The sequence below is a fragment of the Arachis hypogaea genome, chromosome 11 (genome assembly GCF_003086295.3).
Source record: "Arachis hypogaea cultivar Tifrunner chromosome 11, arahy.Tifrunner.gnm2.J5K5, whole genome shotgun sequence".
NCBI classification, from domain to species: domain Eukaryota; kingdom Viridiplantae; phylum Streptophyta; class Magnoliopsida; order Fabales; family Fabaceae; genus Arachis; species Arachis hypogaea.
The window spans coordinates 36,330,862-36,343,321 of record NC_092046.1 but is presented as its reverse complement, the minus strand read 5'-3'; positions in this window follow the sequence as shown (position 1 = coordinate 36,343,321).

Here is a 12,460-nt window from a genome sequence, read left to right as displayed (position 1 = left end):
ATGATTTAAGACATAAGTGGTGAGATCGGAAGCTTAGAAGTATGAAATTTGGCTTTTAAAACTCAAAAATCAACTTTGGGATGAAAACAGGGCCACGCGTACGCGTCCTACACGCGCACGCGCAGATGGCCAAAAAGTACATCGACGCGTATGCATCGCCCACGCGCACGCGTGGATGGGAAAACAGTCAAGGGACGCCTACGCGTCAGCCACGCGCACGCGTGGGTGCGTTTGTGCCCCACGCACAGAACTAGCAGAGTGCTCGCACAACTCTCGGGAAATTTGGCTGGGCAACCATTTTAGCACATCGACGCGTACGCGTGAGCCAGCGCACGCGTGGATGGCATTTTTCCAAAAACAACGCGCACGCGTCAAGCATGCCTACGCGTGGGGGGATATTCTGCTAAAAATTTTTCTAAGTTAAAAGCTGCAGAATTCACAGATTAAACCCCCAATCTTCCAACGGACATAAATTCATCGTTTTAAAATGTTTTTCGCCCGTTCTACGAACGGAATAACCACCCGGATCCAATTTCAGTTTTTAAACAGATTTGGCACAAGCGGAGATCCGAAGTTCAAGTTACGTCCCATCAAAGTATGTCCAAAAACCACATTTTCATTCAAAACCACAATGTGCCATTTTCAAAACATCCCAATTTCATCCCTTTTTGAAATTAACCAAATCATACCAATTTCAACCCTTTTTGAAATCAAGGAAAGTATGCCAAAAATCAACTCAAGCCTCTTCAACTCACACATTAACACTTTACCAAAATTCTCAAAACCACCATTTAACCATTTTAACACTTCTCAACCAAATGGCTAAAGGACAAACACAATAACATGTCATACATCCTTCCTCATCCCAATTTCCAATAATACCATTTTCAATCAACCATAATTATGCATAATCAATATCATACTCATCATCAACATGGTTCTACCCACAAAATTCAACCTCAATCATTCATCAAGCATATATCACAACATGCATTTTCTCATAGATCACACCATCAAGGCATCAATATTCATAATCACATATATGACCACATCATATATCTCAATCATTCAACAAAATCAACAATTCAATGCCTATCTTAGGGCCTTTAGCCTAAGTATTTCCTACCACATTACATTTTAAATACGAGAAACCGAGACCATACCTTAGCCGATTTTCTAAGCTCAACCGGAGCACTTCCAAATCACTTGTGCACAAGCTCTCAAGGTCTCAACACCTCAAAGAATAGATTTTTATCACCAAAAATCCCTTTTCAAGCTTTTCAAAGTCTCAATCAAGCTCCAATATCCACATATACGCAACCTAAGCCACAATCATCATACCCATACACAACATCTCAATACCCAAACATCATAGAACAACAATTTACACTAGAGTTGAGAATCTTATCACACCCAAGGTATAAGAAGACAAGATTAACCTTCTCCTTCAAGAGAGTTGGGTCCTATAACATTAAAGAGCCCAAAATCTCAATATTTTTGCTCATGAAACTTAAAAACAAGGGCTGAAATTCGAAGAACAAAACGTGGCTTACCTCAAAATTGATTGTATGAGTTTTGTAGAGCTCTCCACGGTGAATGCGTGACCGCAAACGGTGCGGCAATCAGAGCTCTAGATCAAAAGTTATGGTGGTTTGAAGATCAGAGGAAAGATAGAACTTGAGAGAGTGTTCTTCCCCTCCCCCCCGACCTCCATTTCAGCGTGTTTCTTGAGTGTAGTGAGGAGAGAGAGTGCTGAAATGAGTGTATTAGGTTTAGTTTAGTTGGGCCAAGGGCCCAATATGGGTCTGGTTGGTCCGGTTTGGCCCGTTCGTCCAATCTTGGTCTGATTTTTATAAAATTGGTACCGAAATTTTCGTCTCAATCTCCTCTATCATATTAAGCCATAAAAATCACATTTTTGGCTTTCTAGAATAAATTCTCATTTATGGATTAATTAGCCGTTAATTACCGGATTTTACAGTAATCATAAACCGTGAGGTGTACATCAAATGCTCATTGTTGTACGGGGATGTCAAGCACCCTAGAAGCTTAGTGATATAGTGAAAATCTCCAACACCTTCTTGAGGAGGACTGGATATAGATAAAGAGATTATGCCGAACCAGAATATATCACTATTTGCAATCTCTCTAAACTCAATATATTTTGTTTTCATCATTATTTACATTAGAATGCCACGATATGGCAAAAACAACCCCTTAATAAAAAAGAAAACTAGGATAGATAAAATAATTACAGAGAATGTCGAGAATTAGTAAGAATGAGTCAAAACTAAATTTAAATTTAACACTTGTAAAAAATAATGGTAAAAAAATTGGCGACAGTTTGAAAGGATAGCGGCAGTTCTACTAGCAGTTTAGCTTCTGCTATAAAATTATATAATTTAGTAGCGGTTTAGAGGTCTCAATTGTTGCAAATTAATTTATTGAATCAATCTGATGAAAATTGTGGTAAATCTTAATTTCTAGCTTAAAAGATTCGGTTGTCCAACTGCCAGTAAGAATTTTTATGGTGGTTTAAAATCACTACAATTCTCACAATAAATCACCGCTATTTGATTTTCTTGTAGAATTTTTAAATTTTAAATAAAAATTAAAAAAAATTGAGTATGTATATAGATAAAATATAAGATTGTTAATAACAAGATTGTAAATAGAAGATGGATAAATAATGAATAAAAATTAATTTTTGATTTAAATAATAAGTATTAATTAATAAGTAAAATTAAAAAATAACTCTTTGGCAATTATTAAAATAACTTGTAAAAATATTTTTGAGTGGGACTAATGAAAGTCGCAAATATTTTAAACCATCTAACCTGAAGCCATTTAACATTATTGTAATAATAATATAAATGATATTGTCGTCCATCAGAATCTTAAAAAACTTGTTCTTCAATATAAAAAATATAAAAAATTGTTTTTTTTTCTCTACAAAACTTATACATGTATCGAAATGAATGACTATAATTAAGTGTTAACTTTGTATTTATTACATGTGAATCGTTTTTTTAAATAGCAAGAAAAACGAACTTATCTAATAAACATATGCTGGAAAACAAATTATTTTTTAATTTATCTAATTGCATTCGCCATTTCCAACGAAATCTAATTCTGCATTAGAAAAAAAAAAAAATCAGTTGTCAACATCAGACCAAGTTTCATCCCTTCCCTTCTTTGCTTTCGTTTTAAACAAGATAAGGGCTAATTACTCTCTATATAAAATGGGGTATGGTTTAAATTAGCTACAAAATTAATTTCCGTAGGTATATTGTGTCCAAGATACATATACAGGGGAGACACACGGACCCACATCACATTCAATCCAAATATCCAATATTTAAAAGTTTATATATATTAATCTTTTAGTTAACGTACTACTCTGGCGCATATGCATGCTTTTTTATTTTTCAAATCTTATTTTACAAATGGCAGTATAGATTTAGTTTTTAGTATAACTTTTTCTTTTCTCAATTTTTCTATAAATACAAGGGCTAAATAAAGCTCAATAATTTATGTTATAATAGAATGCATCAAAGTTCTAAAAATCGAGTCCGTTATTGATTCAGTAAAATTAGAAATTTAATCATAAATTAGGTTAAACTGAAATTTAACCGAATTGAATTGAATATAATAAAATATTTATATATAAAATATATATTTTTTAAAAAAATTATATTTTTATTTTAAATTGATTAACCGCAAAAAATCGAATTAATTTATTGGTTTTTAATCAATTTTTAAATTTTTAACTAGTTCGTTGACAATCAATTTTTATTTTAAATCGAATTGATTTGACAGTCTATTTTTTATTAATCCAATAAAATTAATCGATTTAATCTACTTCTTATAATCATAATATACATATAGTTTATTAAGATTATTTAAGAGAGTCCAACAACAATATCAATGAGTTATAACTCAAATAACTTAGTCTCCGTCTCTTCATATTCATCTAAGAAGTTGTGAATTCGAGTCTCTCTATCTTTTGTAATAATAAAAAAAAAGAGTCCAACAACAACCCTAATTATTAGGGATACATAATCACAACTTGTTCAATCCTAAATGTAGAGTAAAATTACACAAGAAAATCAACATACATTATATATATGATTTTGCTAATAAATAATATAAAAATACTTATTAAAATATTGAAAATAAAATTTCATTCAATACACGCACTAAAAATTAGGGGTTAGCACGGGTCAGGTTGGTTCAAGTTTAAGCTTAAATTAAAACCGAATTAATTGAATTGTAATTGGTCGATTTGTATTTTTTTTGTGTATATCCGAACCAAACCAAATCGATTAAAAACGGATTGGTTCGGTTTAGGTAATTGGGTACCCGATAAAACAGAAATTCATAAAACAAAATAAAAAAATAAAATTTTTATCTTAAAAATTCTGTAAATACAATAAACATGTAACACTAATAGAAATAATCCAAACATGTTAAACACCAAATACATTAAAACTGTTGTGGACCCAACCTCTAGATCCTACACCTGGTGCAGCCCCGAACTCGGCTACCCGGGTTCGGCCCACTTCGTCTTTCTAGAAGGCTCAAACCGGCCCCTACAATCTCCAACCAACATTCGAATTCAAATACCTCCCTTATCTTAGTCAAATAAGATAAGATAAAATAATCACCATCACCTATATAAAACGGAGTCCCAGGCCTCTTCAGGTACGTCACTCATTCCTCGCACATATACCTCTCAGACCTATTCTGACTTGAGCGTCGGAATGTCTTTGCAGATACCATCCTCCATTGCTCCAGTCAGACGATCCGACCACCGTTCCGACCCGCAAGTCTCTTATCCATCTCACAACGCGTACTGGAGACATCCAATACAAAAACTAAACACATTAAAATCCAAACATATTAAACACTAAAGATATTAAAATCCAAACATATTAAAAGGAATATATATTTTTTAAATTTTTATTTTTTTTATTTAATTAATATATAGTTAGGTCTACGGATTAGTTCGGATTCCGCACTCCCAAAATCATTATTCGAATTAATTGCTAGAGAGAATCATTGATTTAGTTCAAGTTGAACTCGATTACCCATTAGTTCCAGAGCTAATTTAATTAGTTCAATTTGGATTCGAACGGATAATTGGATACCCGCAAACAGTGCTCACCCTACTAAAAACTTGATGTATTTTAGATTTTTAAGAACAAAACTTTAAAGTAGATGTTTTTACGGTTAGTCAAATCCACATATATATATTAACTTCACGATGTTTCAGAAAGGATTTTTATAAATAAAAAATTTAAATATAATTTAAAAATTTTATTAATATATCATCTAACGTTTATTTAAGTATGTTAATGAATTAAGGATTTTTTTTTTTAAATATTAGAATTAAATAAAGTACTATATAAATTTGAGTAAGTCAAAACTAAATGAGAAATAATTTTAGAATTAAGCTTCGTGATATGATTATCTTAGAAATTAAGTAGCTACTTCTTCAGAAACGAGTTCGTGCAAGACTGTGTCCATCAAAAGACAACTAGTTACCTAAGAAGCAAGACTTTGCACATATAAGAACCTTGATCATTTTACTTCTACTTGCAAAACTAATAAAATGAAAAAAATCAATTATCTCAGAAAAGTATCACAACTTTTAATATTTAAATTTAAAGCATACTAAAGAAACTAAATCTTTTAAAAAAGTATTTTCTCACAAAAAAAAAGACATGAAAAAATATTATCAAATATTCTTAGTTTATGTTGTAATACAATTTGAGTCAAAAATTATATCTTAAAAAAACTATTTACAAATAATATTTTTTAAACTTTTTTGTAGTACAATTCTAAAATTATTGGAAATTAAAAATAAGTATTTTAACTCGAATTAATATATACCACTTGTGTATTATTAAAAATAAGTTATTTTTTATCGTTATATTTATTTTATCAGTTGATAAATTATTTATAATTTAATTTTAAAAGATGCACACACATATATTAATCATATTTACAAAGAAAAAGTCTAGGAGACTATCAGTTTGGTTGAATTTTGGCCAGCATGTAACCAGCAGAGAAATGTGAGTCATTGGATGAAATCTTACACCAATCACACACCATTAAATTATTATTGATGACTATTTGATGGCTACCAATCACAAAAGTTACTGGCCCTAACATTGCTCATTTACAAATACCATGCAATATTTTTTTCATTAAGGTTACAAAGATTTGAAGGATCTATTATTAGTATCGGTGTTGTTTCTTTTTCTAGGGGATGCTGGCAGTTATATTTGTGTTTGAACTTAAAAAGTTTCTTCAATACTTTATCTTTGTAATTTCTCGTGTATAGCGTATACCCTTTAAAAATTAAAGGATAAATTATACCTTACTCATGTATTATTGAATAATGGGTTTTTTTTTTTTTTTTTGGTGACTATTGAATAATGGGTTTAATCGTACACGTATTAACGCAAGAAATAAGTAAATTCTCTCACTTTATCCTTTTAAATGAGAAAAAATAGAGAGGATTCAATTTCTCTCTGAATATATTATTTGATGAATATAAATTTTAATATATTAACATTATAAAGTATTTGTATTTTATATAGTTATGTAATTATATTTATTTTTTAGATAATTATTCATACATTTAATATAAAATATAATAATTTTTATTAATGTGATGTTATATAATTAAATACATGTATAAAATTATTTTATATTAATTATACAAAGATATAACTATTTAAAAAAAATTTCTTTCCATTTAAATTTTTAGAAAAAGTAATTTTTTTATATATATAAAAATTTGTATGACCTAAAAATTTAAAGTTTGATATTTATTATTTGTTGAACAAAAAAAATAAGACAAATAAAAAACATAAAATAAAATTAAAATTTAATTTGATATATAATTATTTATGTATCTCTTCTTATCAGTTTAAATTTAAAAAAAATAATTGTATAACAAATTAAATTTTAAATAATTAATTTATTATATCATTTTAATTATTTTAAAATCATAAAATTTGAGAAATACTTGCATAAATCTTAAAATATATTTAACGCATTTCTCAAAACTTATTTTTATGTGTTAAAAAGTGTAAAAAACAAACATATTATATAAATAAAGTTAGATAGAAGTGATTTTAAAACCAAATTCGTTTATTGTATATTTCTTTAACGTCTTTGTTGTCTTCTTATGTGCACTTCTTTTTTTTTTTTCTTATTTTTTTTATTATTATTATCTTCTTCTTTTTTTATATATATTCATCATTAAATTTATTGAATACAGAAATTTTGATATACAACACACAAAATTTTAAAGAATCACACGCTTAAAATATTAACTTTCAATCAACAAAATACACACTATATATAAATTTTAGTGCACAACACAAATATTTTTAAAGGTTTATATGTCTAAAATATTAACACCCTACTAACAAAATACGCATTTTACACAAATTTTTGTTGGACCAACTATGGAAAGCTCTCAACCCATCGAAGAGATTTTAGAAAGGAATCAAGCAAGAAAACATAAGATGAGATGACACCATATCTAACTCAAAACCTTAAGGTTTTGAGGTAAATGTGGTGTCTTCTCATCTTATTTTGTATTATTATCTTTTGTGGTTCATCAATTAATATGCAAAATGCGTCTACTTACTTTATTTGCAGAATAAATAGATCCCTAACCTTTTGTATTATTAATATATAAAAAAAACATATTTATATTATTAACGTGGACAAAAAATCAGAGACATATTTATCTTTTTCTCTAAAATAAAACATAATTAACTAATTCAATATATATATATATATATATATATATATATATATATATATATATTAAGAACAATGAAATAGAGGGATTAAAATATCAAACCAACATGCATAAATGCAAAATACAATGGATGGTTCAATAAATACGTCATATTTTCCTATGTAATAATATGAAAATCCATATAAAAAAGATCAGCCTCAAAAAGAAAACAGCGGGCGCGGTGTTGAATTATGCAGTTATACCAGTCTGATGACTCATCTTTTTCTCTCTTATTAATTATTATTATTATTGGGGTTAGGGGTAGGGGCACCGGGAGGGATTTTTTTATTTTTAAATTAGTTAAACATTTTATTTAGTGAAATGTACAGCGCTTAAAAGTTAAAACGTTTATCATTTTAAATATAAAGAATAGAAGATAAATAAGCACGATGTATCTAAGATGTGTAATACCTTAAAAAAATGATTTCGGTGCATCTGAAATACATACAAAAAAAATTTAATTCAATATACTGGAGATAAATTATTCATTTTATTTTATCTCATTTTATTTAAATAATTTAAAATTTAAAAATTACAAAATTTTGAATTTAAAATTTAAGAATTTTGTATTATTAATTTTTTAAAATTTTTAAATATAAATATAATAATACGAGTACATTTATTTGTATTAGATTGAATTAAATTATTAATTTAAATTATATTTATGTTAGAAAATAATTAGAATTAATTTAAATCAATTAGTATAATTTATATTTATATAGCATATCTGATATCTATATATTAATTGTAAGATTATATGCTTTTATTATTCTGATTCTTCTAGTACCTATATATACCTCTTGTAAATTGTATTTTTACACACCATCTGAATAATACACTCTTTCAGATTACTCTCTTGTTTCTAACATGGTATAAGAGCATAGGTTTTGTTTTTCCATGTAAATTTGTTTATAGCCCCTTTGTTTCTTCTCCTCCAACAGGGTTCTTTAGCCTCATTTTTTTATTCTCTCCCGACGCTTTGGTTCGTCATAGCCGTTACCACCGTGTTCGTCTCGTCGTCGTGATTCCAACGCATCCAGATTTGCCGTCATCCACCGCCAGACGTGCCTCCACGTGCCGCTGCAAGACGCTGCCGCGACCAGTATTTTTCTCCTTCCAGATTCATCCTGCGCTGTCAGATTGGGCGTCGTGATCAACAGCCCAACACTCTCCACGTGTCGCCCGCCATTTGCTCCGCGTTGACCTGACAGCCCGCACCTGGACCCGACCCGGGTCGACTATTGACTCGCATTCCAGCTCACTTGCCAGCGTGTCCTCCCCTTCCACTCAGACGTTGCCATGTGGCATCCATCTGCTGACATGGATGTTGACGTGGCGCTAATGTGCATTGACGTGGCAAACAGTGGGACCCTCCCTAAGGTTTTTTGGTGAGCTCTTTCTGATTTTGCACTCCGATTTCTCATTTTCCTCCAAAATTGCAGTTTTCTCTCCTCTCTTTGATCTCTGTGTCTACTATTATGGAAAATTCAGATGATTTTGCTGCCACAGACATAAAGGGTAAACTCTGTCGAAATTGTAACCGTTCCGGGTACCTCTTCTCCGACTGTCCTTCTATTTGAATGTCGCACATGCCACCAAAAAGGTCCCATTAACTACCATTGTTCACAGCTGTTCTGCCATTATTGCAAGCTCTCGGGACATTTGATTACTACCTGTTCTACTCACCCACCACGTCCTGATCAACTCAAGTATCATTCTCGTCCCAACTTCTCCAAGATTGTGCCTGCTTCTGCTGTTGCTGCTACTATTGAATCTACCACCTCTGCTCCTCTCAATCCCTCTCTTGTCTCTCTATCTGATATTGCATCTCTTCTTCAGCATCTTCTTTTCCTTTCTGGTAATACTCCTACTGCTTTTTCAACTCCTCTAGGTAATTCTAAATGGTATTTTAATTCTGGTTGCTTTAATCACATGTCTCCTTTGCGTCATCTTTTCTCATTTTTGTCTACCATTACAAATGCACCTTCTGTCAATCCTGCTGATGGTTCCCTCTTGTACGCAATACACAAGGCTTCTATTTCTCAGTTAACTCTCACTCTCCCTGATACTTATTATATTCCCATATTGAACTTTAATCTTCTTTCTGTTGGTTAACTTGTTGATCTCAGTTTTGATGTTAATTTCTCCATTTCTGGTTGTCGTGTACAAGATCGTCAGACATGACAAATCATCGAGACTGGACATAAGGTGGGAAGGTTGTTTAAACTTGAGAATCTTCATATTTCTCCTGAGACAAATTTCTGTGCTGCTTCTTCTCCATCTACCCTTCACTTGTGGCATCACCGTCTTGCCCAAAGCTCCGTAGGAAAATTACATCCTCTTGTTTCTCAAAGTGTTTTGGGTTAGGTTAATAATAAGTCTTTTGATTGTATTTCTTGTCAAACTACCAAATAACCTACTTTATCTTTTCCCAATAATTCATCTCTTGCTTGCTCCCCTTTTAATCTTATCCATTCTGATGTTTGGGGCCCCGCTCCTACCACTTCTATAGGAGAAGCTCGGTATTTTGTCATTTTCATTGATGATTATTCCTGTTTTACTTGGGTTTATTTGATGGCTAATCACTATGAGCTACCCCAGATTTATATTACTTTTGCCACCATGATTAAAACTCAGTTTTTCAGTGTTATTAAAGTTTTTCGACGTGATAATGCTATGGAATATCGTGAATCCAAAATTTTAAGCGTTCTTGCAGAACAGGGTACTTTGTCTGAGTTTTCTTACCCTGATACGTCTCAACAAAATAGCTGAGCTGAACAAAAACACTGTCTCATTCTTAACTCTGTTCGTGCAATTCTTATTTCCTCTTCATGTCCTGAGCATACTTGGGGTGAAGCTATTTTTACTGTTGTTCGTGTTATCAATAGACTTTCTTCTTCTGTCCTTGGTAACATTACTCCCTTTGAGCGTCTTTATCATACCTCTCCAGATTACAGTTCTCTTCGAGTTTTGGGTTGTGTCTGTTTTGTTCTTCTTCAGCCTCATGAACATAGTAAACTTGAACCTCGGTTTTGCATGTGTTGTTTCCTTGGTTATGGCACTGAATACAAGGGTTATCGTTTTTGGGATCCTCTCTCTAGACATATTTGTATATCTCGTCATGTTGTATTCTAGGAGCATCACATATTTTCTAAGTTCTTCTCATTTGAGTCCATTCCTCCTACTCAGTCACCATTTTTCACTAACCCCAATGTTGATCTTTTTTATAGTGATGATTCTATAGGTTCTATCTCAAGTCAACCTCTATAGTCTCCTTCTCTTCCACCTTCTCCATCTTCCGATGATTCCATACCGGACGATGATCCTATTCCTATTATAATGCCTCCTCCTTCCACTCGTTCTTCTAGGGTAAGAAATCCACCTCCTCATCTTCTTGATTATTATTATTTTTCTACTATTCTTTATCTCCATGAACCTAAGTCATTCAGAGAAGCCTCCACAAATCCAAGTTGGCAGCAAGCAATGCAGGAAGAAATTCAGGCACTTGAAAAAGTACACACTTGGGACTTGGTTGATCCTCCTTTTAATAAGGAAGTTGTGGGTAGTAGATGGGTATACAAGATCAAGACTCGTTCTGATAGTTCTATTGACCGTTATAAGGCACGATTAGTTGCTCAAAGTTGTACGCAAGAGTATAGTATTGATTATGAAGAGACTTTTGCTCATGTTGCTCATCTCACATAAGTTCGAGCTCTCCTGGCCAAAAAATAGTCTCTCAGTCAGATGGATGTGAAGAATGCTTTTCTTAATGGGAATTTGAAAAAGAAGGTCTATATGAAACCACTTCCGGATTATCTTTGTCCTTCTAACAATGTCTCTTTCCTTTGCAAGGCACTTTATGGTCTCAAGCAAGACCCTCGTGAATGGTTTGATAAGTTCAGCACCACTATGTGCAATCTTAGTTTCACTTGTAGCTCTCATGAGAATGCTCTCTTTACTCATAAAAGTGAACGTAAAATTGTTCTTCTACTTTTGTATGTTGATGACATGATCATTACTAGAGATGATGTTGATGGTATCTCTGCTCTCAAAGCCTCCCTTCACCATATTTTTGAGATGAAAGATCTTGGTTCTCTCAGTTATTTTCTTGGTTTAGAGGTCATATCCACAGATGAAAACATCTATCTCACTTTAGGCTAAGTATGCTTCAGATTTTCTTGCTCGCGCCGGGATTACAGATAGCCGCACTGAGTCAACTCCCCTTGAGTCTAATGTTCGATTTACCCCTATGGATGACATTGTTTTGGATAATCCTACTCTTTATCTATAGTTAGTTGAAGGACTCGTCTACTTAACTATCTCTCGGCTAGACATCGCCTATCCAGTTCATGTTCTTAGCCAGTTCTTGTCAGCTCCTCGTACTACTCACTATGCGGCAGTTCTTTGCATTCTTCGCTATATCAAAGGCACCCTCTTTCATGGCCTTTATTTTTCTGCCCATTAATCTTTATCCCTTCAGGCGTACTCAGATGCTGATTGGGCTAGTGATCCCACTGATCGTCATTCCACTATTGGTTATTATTTGTCTTTTGGTGACTCTCTCATTTCATGGCGAGCTAAGAAGCAAACGTTCACTACTCGATCAAGCACAAAAGCTGTATATCGTGCTCTCGC